The following is an 11,852-nucleotide window of genomic DNA, read 5'->3' on the forward strand; positions in this document are numbered from 1 at the left end:
TTACACTTCTTATGAGAATTAGCACAAAATCTGAAACCATGTCTTAGAAAAAAAAGGAAAAAATATATACTTGCCCTTAATCTTGGCAATGATTCTTTGTATATGACACTAAAAACACAAACAACAAATGAAAAATAAATAAAATGGTACTTCATGTAAGTAAAAACTTTTATGTAGGAAAATAACCAACAAAATTAGAAGGTAACTGATAAAATAGGAGATGGTATTTGCAACTCTACCTGATAGCAGGTTAATATCCAAACTATAAAAAGAACACTGAAGAGTTCTAGTCCATGATGGCAATGTCAGAAGATCCTTAATTCATCTCCTTTATGAACACATAAAATCAACACCTATCAACAATGTAATTCCTCCAGAAGAAGAATTGAGGAGTGACTGAAAAACTTCTAGACAACAAAAGGTAAGAGAGATTAAAGGATAAAATGGCATGAGAAACAGAGACACCAAGGGAAACCTGTCACACCCCAGATGCTGTGAACTGCAGTGGAGAAGGATAGTACTGAAGGATTATGAACAGATTTGCCTACCCTGGGGCACAGGGAAAAAGCCCCAGTTTAAAGCAGCAAGTAGTATAAAATAGATTAAGCAGTAGAATTCTGCCACGTGGCAGAGCAGCTGCTAGAACTGTCTCTGAATCCTAGGGAATGTTGAGTGCCATGGTTTATGTTCCTTTTTTATCTTGAAAACGTAGATTGGAGAAAGGTCTGTATGCCATAGCTGACCTATTGTCTCAGTGAGCTCCAGACCAAGAACCCACAATAGCCCCAGAAATTCCACCAAGGTAGCCCTAGGGTGGTGCTTCCTGGGACACCTCTGGTCATCATTCACTATAGCTCCAGCCATTATGCCAAGGTAATGCAGGTGTAAAGCACCCTGGGAAACTCCAGGCCTGGATCACTTTAGCTTCAGCTGGTTTACTAGGGTAATCCTTGTTCAGAGCATTCTGGGGTCTCACCTGCTTTGGCTCAAGTCACCCCAACAGAGTATCCCCGTTGGGAACACTCCAGAGATACTGGCTTACACCCACTTCAGCTTTACCTGTCTTGTCATGGTTCCATCAGTGTGAAGAATCCCAGGTCACACCACATTGTACCCACTTAAACTTCAGATATTCTTCCAGAGCATCAATTGCATGGAGAGTCCAGGGGCCTCACCAATCTGTGCAACCTGTGTCCACATCATCTTTAATTGCCTGTCCAGTGTGTCCCTTGTTTGGCGCACCCCAGGACTCCCAGACTATTCCATACTTCAGCTGTAGTCAACCCACAAGGGCACCCTCTGGGTGGAGAGTCTTAAAACATGCAAGCTTATACCCACTTCAGTCTCATATGTCTGCCAAGGAACCCTCTGCCATAGAGACTAGGGTTCCCCTGGCTTACACACACTTCACCTTCAGCTGTCCTGCCATGACATTCTCTACATAGACAGTCCAGGGACCACAAAAGCCTGGGCCCACTTCAGCTTCAGCTGTCCTTCCAGTGTGCTTTCTGTGTGTAGAGATATGGGACCCCCTTGGCCTAAACCCACATCAGCTTTAGATATTTTGCCACAGTGCCCACTGTATATAAAGACCTGTGATCCCCTGACTTGCACCCACTTCAGTCACAGCTGCCCAAGACCAAGATAAAAGAAATGAAATGGAGATAATTTGTGTAATAAAGAGTTTAAAATAATGATCATAAAGATGCTCACTGGGCTATAAAGAAGTGTTGAGAACACATTGAGAAGTTAAAATAAAGATTAAAAATATATTAAAAAGAACCAATCAGAGTTCAAGAATACAACAATTGAAATTATATATACAATAGAGGGAATCAACAATAGATTAGAGGATTCAGAAGAATGGACCAGTGATCTGTAAAATAGTTATATATATATATATAGTTTTATATATAATCATCTATCATATATAATTTATTATTTATATTATGACCATAGATGGATTGTATATATATATAATTTGTATACATACAAATAATTTGTATATATATACATATATATGTACATATATATGTATATATATGTATATATATGTTGATTTGGTCTTTAATATGGACCATATCTCTCTGTCTCACCATTTTGCCCGACTTTCTGGTTTCCCCACCCCCTCCCTCTGGGTTATACAGAAGAGGTATTCCTCCCACAACTGAAGGAATAGTCTTGTTTATGGTCATCCCATGTTTAGATTGTGTGTGCTTGGTGACTTTTGCTGGTTGTGTGGAGATATGGCTGGCCTGAGTTGAAAGTAATGGAGCTTTCCATACTGAGGCCATCCTGGTGGAATGGCTGAAGCTGAAATCAATGTGGACTGGAATGGTACTGATGTCTGCTACACAAAGGGTTCTCAGTCAGGTCAGTTGTGGCTGAAGTGGGTTAAAGCCAGGGGATTCCAGGTCTTTATATATAGTGAGAACTGTGGTAGAACATCTGAAGGTGATGTGGGTTTAAGCCAAGGGGATCCCAGATTTCTACACACAGAAAAACAGCTGTGGCCAAAGTGGGTACAGGCCTTTGTGGTACTTGGACTGTCTATGCAGACAATGTACTGGTAGGGCAGCTAAAGCTCAAGTGTGTGCAAGCCAGGGGGGACCCTGGTCTCTATATCAGAGCACTTCAAATTGATATTGTTGTATCCTTTGGGTAAATAACTAGTAGTGCAATGCTGGATCATAGGTAGTTCTATTTTTAACTTTTTGAGGAAACCCCATACTTTTTTCCAAAGTGGCTACACTAGTTTTCATTCCCACCAACAGTATAAGAGGGTTCCCCTTTCTCTGCATCTTCCCCAACACCTGTTGTTTCCTGTGTTGTTAATTTTATGCATTCTCACAGGTGTGTGGTGACATTTAATCATTGATTTGTATTTCCCTGATGATTAGTGATATTGGACATCTTTTCATGTGTCTGTTGGCCATCTGTATGTATTTGTAAAAATGTCTACTCATGTCTTCTGCTCATTTTTCACATGGATTATTTGTTTATTATTTATTTGTTTAATATGAGAGAGACAGAGAGGGAGGGAGGGAGAGAGAGACAGAGAGAGCATGGGAGGGGGAAGGGAGAGAGAGAGAGAGAGTGGATCCCAAGCAGGCTCCATGATTACAGTTTAGAGCCCAATATGAGGCTTGATCTCATGAACCATAAGTAATGACCTGAGTGGAAATCAAGATTCAGATGCTTAACCAGCTGAGCCACCCAGGCAACCTTTAATGCTTCCCATTTTCAACCTGTAAATACTTGTTATTGACAAATAGCATTCAACAGTCTGTCAAATATGCTCAAGATATGTTATATAATACAGTATACCTGTTCACAGGAGGGGGCGTGATTAGGAAATAACTTATGGGAACTTATTGATATAATCACACAAGACAAGCACAAAGCGCCACCCATGCCTCTGAAAACATTGGACCATGCACCCTTTAAAAAAGTTTTTGTTCCTTCATCATTAGAAATCTTCCTCCAGCAGTCAAGCATTCCTGTGTACGTGATATCAGTTTCTTTGTGCTCTGAATGCATCATCATTCAGCGACAAACCTGTCAAATGGATAAGATATCAACCAGCAACCAATGTACAGAATGTGGAATAATCTAACTGATGAAGATGTGTGTATTCTTAGGATCTGTGATCATTCCCTTTGTAGTGTCATAGATACCAAAGTAGGCAGCTTGGTAGATGACAATACCTTGAACAGATACATTAAAGCCTTGGTACATACCCTCCATCCCATCAGATTTATAGATCTTAACCAGGCAGTCACCAAGGCCTCTGGATTCCCTTTCAGCTCCAATTTTGCCCCCATCAATTTCTAGAGGGGAACATACAATATCAAGAAGATACACAAAACACAAGGGTATGGCTCCAGCGACACCAACTGATGACAGATTCACTGCAAAGTAGCACCAAACTGGTTTTCTTGTCCACACTACCCAGGAAGATCTGCTTGTATTTATCTTTGAAGGCAAAGTTGAATGCCTGGGTGGGTAAGTATCTTATGACATTGACCAGGTTATCACAACAGAAGGACAAGAATCTCTGCTTCCTGGGGATATGAACCACACAATTTATAATATGCTGTATTGCTTATCATATAATTTCATTCATATATGAAATTTAAGAAACAAAGCAGATGAACATGGGGGGATGGAAGCAAGAATAAGATAAAAACAGAGAGGGAAACAAACTGTAAATGACTTTTAAATAAGGATAACACACTGAGAGTTGCTGTTGGGGTGTTCAGCGGGGGATGGACTAAATAGAAAATTGACATTAAGGAGCACACTTGTTGGGATGAGCACTGGGTGTTATATGGAATTGATTAATTACTAAATTATATTTCTGAAATCATTTTTACACTATACGTTAGCTACTTGGATTTAAATTTTAAAAAATTAAGAATAAGAAGCAAGAAAAATCTCAAATAAATAACTTCACCTTACATGTAAAGGAGCTAGGAAGGGAAGAATATATAAAAACATCGAACCAGCAGGAGGAAGGAAATAATAAAGAATAGAGTAGAAATAAAAGATATAGAAACAAGAAAAAATAGAACAGATAGCTCAGTGAAACCAGAAGCTCATTCTTTGGAGTGATCAACAAGATTGCTAAACCTCTATCCAGACTCATAAAAGAGAGAGAGAGAGAGAAACAGAGAGACAGAAAGACAGATACAGAGAGAGAGGATTCAAATGAACAAAATCACTAATAAAAAAGGAGAAATAGCAACAAACACCACAGAAAAATGAACAATTGTAAGAGAATATTATGAACGAGTATATGCCAACAAATTAGACAAACTAGAAGAAATGTATAAATTTCTATAATAATATAACCTACCAAAATTAGAAAATTTATATAGACTAATTACCAGCAAGGAGATTGCATCAGTAATCAAATAACTACCAACATCAACAAAAAAAGTCCCAGACAAGATGACTTCACAGGTGATTTCTATAAAACATTTAAAGAAGGATTAGTGATATCTATAGTAATCAAAACATCCAAAAAATAGAAGAAGGAAGAGTTCCAAATTCATTATTTGAGGCCAGTATCACCCTGATACCAAAACCGGATAAAGACACAACAAAAAGAGAGAACCACAGGTCAATATCAGTAATTAACATGGATGCAAAAATCCTAAAAAAAATTATAGCAAACGGAATCAACAATACATTAATAAAATAATTCATGATGATCATTGGGACTTATTTTCAGGACACAAGTATGGATCATTATCCACAAATCAATGTGATACAGTACATCAATGAGAGCAAGAATAAAAACCATATGATTATTACAATAGATTCAGAAAAAATTTTTGACAAAGTGCAACATCGATTCAATGTAAAAACCCTTAAGAAAGTAGATTTGGAGGGAACATACCTCAACATAATAAAGGCCATACATGAAAAACTGACAGTGGATATTTTACTCAATGGAGAAAAGCTGAGAGCTTTTCCTCTTCAGTCAGGCACAACACAGGGATGTCCACTCTCACTGCTTTTATTCAACATAGTACTGGAAGTCCCATCCATAGTAATTAGACAATAACAACAACAACAACAAAAATAAAATAAATCAAATTATAAGGAAGAAGTAAAATTTTCACTATTTGTAGATGGCATAATACTATATATAGAAAACAAAAAGAAAGAAAGAAACCACAGGAACTTACAAATGAATTCAGTAAAGTTGCAGGATACAAGATCAATGTAAAGAAATTCATTGAGGGGCGCCTGGGTGGCTCAGTCGGTTAAGCGTCCGACTTCGGCTCAGGTCATGATCTTGCGGTCTGTGAGTTCAAGCCCCGTGTCAGGCTCTGTGCTGACTGCTCAGAGCCTGGAGCCTGTTTCAGATTCTGTGTCTCCCTCTCTCTGACCCTCCCCCGTTCATGCTCTGTCTCTCTCTGTCTCAAAAATAAATAAACATTAAAAAAAAAGAAATTCATTGAAATTCTACACACAAACAATTAGGTAATAAAAATATAAATTAAGAAAACAATTTCATTTACAATTGCACTCAAAATATGCTTAGGAATAAACCTAACCAAAGAAGTGAAATACTTGTAGTCAGAAAACTATAAAACAATGATGAAGGAAATTGAAAAGGACACAAACACCAAAAAATGACACACATTCCATGCTCATGGATTGGAAGAACAAATATTGTTAAAATGTCTATACTACCAAAACCAAATAGCACTCTACTATGTGGCATTAATTATTGCCATATTATTACACAGTCATTACCAACATTAATCCCCAAGTCTCTTCTGATATTCTCAAACTGAAATTCTGTGTCCATTAATCAATAACTTTCAATTTCCTTTTTCCCCCAGCCCCTGGCAAGGGCATTCTATTTTCTGTCTCTATAAATTGGACTACTCTTCAGATAAGTAGAATTATATAGTATTGTGTGTGTGTGTGTGTGTGTGTGTGTATGTCTGTGTGTGCGCGCGTGCATGCACGCGCTCAATATTCATCTATGCTGTAACGTGTGTCAGAATTTTCTTCCATTATAAGACTGAATAATATTCCTTCCCATGCATATACGACATTTTACTCATTAACTCATTCCATCTATGGACATTTGTGTTGTTTCCACTGCAGTTGTTTATGCAGGTATCTATTTTATGGGATTTTTTATAAAAGATGTTATTTTATTTTGATGAGGTAAACATATACAGCATAAAATATAGTCATTTACACTAAATTTTGCTTGCATTATGTAAAAGAAGTATATGTGTTCTTTTTTAACAGTTTATTTTATTTTTTAGTAATCTCTACATCCAACATGAGACTTGAGCTCACCACCCCAGAGTAAGAGTAACATCCTCCTCCAATTGAGTCAGTCAGGTGTCCCAGAGGTGTATGAGTTTTTATAGAATAATTACAATAATTCACATGAATTTCTAGTTATGAAATGCAGTTTCTTACATTATTTCTATTTGTGGTTAAGTATATTATAAAATATGAAATAAATAGATCCTAACTTTTCAAATAATGTGTGGTATCTATACATTTCCTTTATGTATTTTAGGTGAAATAAATTATAGAAACAGTCATAATCTTACTGATTATTTAGAGTGTGAATAATGTTTATAGTACTTAATGGAAAATAAAATAATTGTGTCAATTAAATAAAATGAGTGGTAGATATTTATATTTTCCCAAGATGTGATATTTATTTGTTTAATAAATTCCTATTTTTATTTTTGTAGTACACAACTAAAACTATTTGCCACAAATTGGAATGTATATAAACCTACACAAATAGGATTCCAAAGGATAATTTCTAACAAAATTGACTATGGATACAAAGTGTAGTGTAGTAATTTGTGTGGTGTACACAAAGTGTGGTAATTTAAAATGAGGAATCAACTTATCCTTCATTTAAAATATCTACAATGGAATTAAATAGAATAATGAAAACTGAGCATTGACTAGTGTGGCAATGTGAAAATTTAATGCTTTAATTTTTTTTTTTCATTTTTGCTATGGTTTGACAACATTAGAGATTTTTTTGTCTCTTTTCTGTTTCCATAGTATTTTTCTTGCAATGGTGCTAAAACTGTTATACTGTTACTTTAAACCACAAATTCCTCTCTTTTCAATGCTGTTAAAGGCACAAATACATTGTCTACTTTTTCTCATAGAGTAATCATACAATATTTAGGAGGCTGTCTATAATTTTCCCTTCTATATTTTTCTGATCCCTGTTGCCATTAGTGAGTATTAAAATTATAAGTCTTCTTCCCCAGGATACTGGGAAGATTAATCAATGTTTTCTGTAAAAAATAAAATAGGAACCCCTAAGTCATTTATTTGACTATTGATAAATTAGTACAAAAATTTTAATCTGATTAAACTGTCCTTCATTTTATTGCTTCAGATTGTAAGAGAGATAACATAGTAAATTTTATATTTAAAACTGTATAGAGGGTTTCGTATAACTGCAGATTTTCTGGAGTTCAAAATTAAAAATAAAGTACTAAATATTAAGATGTTAGTGTGACCTACTCACACAAAAATGATAATTCCCAACAGGCTGGATCCGCATCACCTTTGAGCAGCATTATCCTAAACATCTTTCTTTGTCTGGCAACATCAAACTTGTTCATATTAGTGTCCAGAATAAACTATTAAAGGGCATGGTCTATTGACATCTTTTGCTAAAAATACTTTTTTTTCTAATAATATGCTAGTGCCTCATAAGTATTACTCTTGATGTGCCAATGATGTTTAATTTTTAAGGATTTTAGAGATTTCAAGAACTTAAATATACTTTCCTCTTCCCTTTCAGAAAGCTGTGGTTCATTAAAATAAGATAATCATTTACAAGGAAAAGTAAAGTATACATAAATGGTCTTGGAAAGGAATGTGATTTAAAAATATATTAAAGTGTAGATCTATCTGGTTCTGGAATTACTTGTTTAAAATTGCATGGTAAAATTCAGCTTTTTTCTTTTTTTGAACTTATTAGCTTTAGTTTGTTTCTATATATATTATATTTTATAGTTTATATGTTTGTTTCTATCCAAGTAATAAAATATATGATTACAAAAATACAAGCTACAGCAGATTGAATTTATTATGCCAATCACTTTGCAATTTGATTCTATACTGGCTGGCTTTTTATCAATTTGTAGTTTATTTTTTTCAATTTCCAGGAAATCTTTAGCTCTTGGGTTCATTTTTACCACTCTTGTGACCTTGACTTTCCTGTGTAAATATAAGTATCACTTTCCACATTTGTGAGATTAATTCCCTTCACCCGTTTTCCCACCCCTGAACACTTTTCCTTCTGAAAACTACCAATCTGTTCTCTGTATCTATGAGTATGATTTTGCTTTCTTTGTTTGTTTTAGATTCCACTTTATAAGAGAAATCATATGGTGTTGTCTTTCTATGACATTTTAATACAAATAATGATCTGAGGTCTATTTACGTCATCTCAGATGGCAAGATTTTCATCATTTCTTATGTTTAAGTAGTATTCCATTGTGCTTGTGGGTGTGTGTCCCATATCTTGCTTATTATGAATAATTTGACAATAAGCATAGGGGTGTACATATATTTTTAGATTGGTGCTTTGTTTTCCTCAGATAAATACGCAGAAGTGGAAGAGCTGGATCATATGGTAGTTCTGAGACAGAACATGGCAGGGAGAAGGGAATTAACTCCTGTAAAGCCACTGGTCTGAGGCAAGGGTTAAAAGTTTCCTTATACTTAGAGATAAATACCTTCTGGGAAAGATATCAAGTGAGAAATAACAGCTTTCAAGCAGTAATTGTTGTCTGGGCAAAATTAGAAGTGACAATTTAAAGACCACTTTCACAAGCATTTCTATTTTCCAGGAGCCATAAACAATGTTGACCATGAAGAAAGGCATCCTGTGATTGTCTTATGTCCACTAACAAGTAACAACTATGAGATAGATAATGACTGTAGGACTGAAGAACACTTCCTGACTCATTGTCTCTAGCCCTTTGAAAAAGTTCCTTTAAAATACTTACAAACTAACCCTTCCAAGAAGTGACATTCCTCTTTCTTTTCCATTCCCTTGTATTCAAGCTATCTCTAATAAACTCCACCCCTTTTATTTCTCTTCAAAGTTCACTTTTTTAAATTTTTATTTATTTTTGAGAGAGGAGAGAGAGAGAGAGAGAGAGAGAGAGAGAGAGAATGAGCAGGGGAGGTGCACAGAGAGAGGCACAGAAGATCTGAAGTGAGTTCTGTGCCAACAACCAGAGAGTCTTAATGCAGGGATTGAATTCACAAACCGCAAATCATGACCTGAGCTGAAGTCTCTCACTTAACTGAGTCACCCAGGTTTCCCCAGCATTCATTTCTATGGCAGTGAGACTCAAGAACCTGGTTCTTGTAGGTTATTGTGCTGGGGTGTGGTTTTTGGAGAGATCACATGTCTGACTCTCCTATTCATCTTGTTACAGTGCTTTTACCCTTTGTTGTAAAGTGACCTGTTAAATTAGTTTTTACTGTTTTTTTCCAATGGAAAATTTTCCATATGATACTGTAGATATTGGTGTGTCCATGGAGGAGGTGAGTTCAGGGTCTTCCCATGCTGCCATCTTGGATGGCCTTCCTTATTGATATTGTTTGTATATATTTCTTAAATGTACTTACAATAAAAGAGCTTACTATAAAATAATTGATTCTTTTACTTTTTTATCCTTTTAAGTAGTTCGTTCATGAGTATTATTGTAATTTCCTCCAATTTATGATGAATTTATCACTCATCATGGAAAAATGGAATAATTGTGTGTATAATCATTAAAATTATATATATATAATATATAATACAAATTAAGATACATAATTAATTAATTAATACATGCATGCACTATTTTTGTGCCAGTACCTACTGGTTTGATTACTACAGCTTCATAATATAACTTGAAGTCTGGAATTGTGATGCCTCCAGGATTGGTTTTCTTTTACAAGATTGCTTCAGCTATTTGAGATCTTTTATGGATCCTTACATATTTTAGAATTGTTCTAGTCCTGTAAAACTCTTGTTGGTATTTTGATAGGGATTGCATTAAATATGTAGATTGTTCTGGTTAGTATAGAAATTTTAACAATATTTGTTCTTCCAATCAATGAGTATGGAATATCTCCCAGTTCTTTGCATTATCTTGAATTTCTTTCATTGTATTTTATATTTTTTAATGTTTATGTCTGAGAGACAGAAGAGCAGGGGAGGGGCAGAGAGAGAGAGAGAGAGGGAGAGAGAGAATCTCAAGCAGGCTCCAAGCTCTTCAGCTCAGAGCCTGACAGAGGGCTTGAACCCACAAACTGTCAAATCATGACTTGAGCTGAAATCAAGAGTCAGATGCTTAGGGCGCCTGGATGACTCAGTTGTTTAAGTGTCTGACTTCAGCTCAAGTCATGATCTCATGGTTCATGAATTCAAGCCCCAAGTTGATCTCTGTCCTGACAGCTCAGAGCCTGGAGCCTGCCTCACATTCCATGTCTCCCTTTCTCTTTGTTCCTCCCCGACTCACGCTCTCTCTCTCTCTCTCTGTCTCCTAAAAATAAATATTAAAAAAAAAGAGTCAGGGGCACCTGGGTGGCTCAGTCGGTTAAGCGGCCGACTTCGGCTCAGGTCATGATCTCGCGGTCTGTGAGTTCGAGCCCCACGTCAGGCTCTGTGCTGACAGCCCAGAGCCCGGAGCCTGTTTCGGACTCTGTGTGTCCCTCTCTCTGACCCTCCCCTGTTCATGCTCTGTCTCTCTCTCTGTCTCAAAAATAAATAAACGTTAAAAATAAAGAGTCAGATGCTTAACTGAGCCATCCAGCTGCCCCCATATTTTATAGTTTTCACTGTACAGGTCTTTCCCCACTTTGGTTAGTTTATTCCCAGGTATTTTATTGTTTTTGGTGCAATTGAATCCTTAATTTCACTTCATTACTAGTATATAAGAATGCAACAGATTTCTGTACACTTATTTTTTTATCCTGGGACTTCACTGAATTCACTTATCAGTTCTTGTAATTTGCTGGTGGAGTCTTTTGAGTTTTCTATATATAGTAATATGACATCTGCAAATAGAGAAAGGTTTTCTTCTTGCCTACCAGTTTGGATACCTTTTATTTCCATATATTCTCTAATTGCTATTGCTAAGACTTCTAGTATTTTGTTGAATAAAATTGGCAATAATGTACATTCTTTGTCTTATTCTTGACGTTAAGGAAAAAGTTCTCAACTTTTCACTATTGAAAGTGAGGTTGATGTGAATTTTTCATCTAAACATTTTATTATTGAGGTATGCTCCCTCTAGTCCTACTTTTCAGAGGGTTTTCTTTAA

General features: G+C 35.9%; 1 pseudogene; it reads right to left on the reverse strand.

Annotated features, from left to right (window-relative positions):
* Positions 1-3,361: 3,361 nt before the first annotated feature.
* Positions 3,362-6,325, reverse strand: LOC125935054 (ADP/ATP translocase 2-like; annotated as a pseudogene).
* Positions 6,326-11,852: the final 5,527 nt, after the last annotated feature.

This window comes from Panthera uncia, assembly GCF_023721935.1.
Source record: "Panthera uncia isolate 11264 chromosome A1 unlocalized genomic scaffold, Puncia_PCG_1.0 HiC_scaffold_17, whole genome shotgun sequence".
NCBI lineage: Eukaryota > Metazoa > Chordata > Mammalia > Carnivora > Felidae > Panthera > Panthera uncia.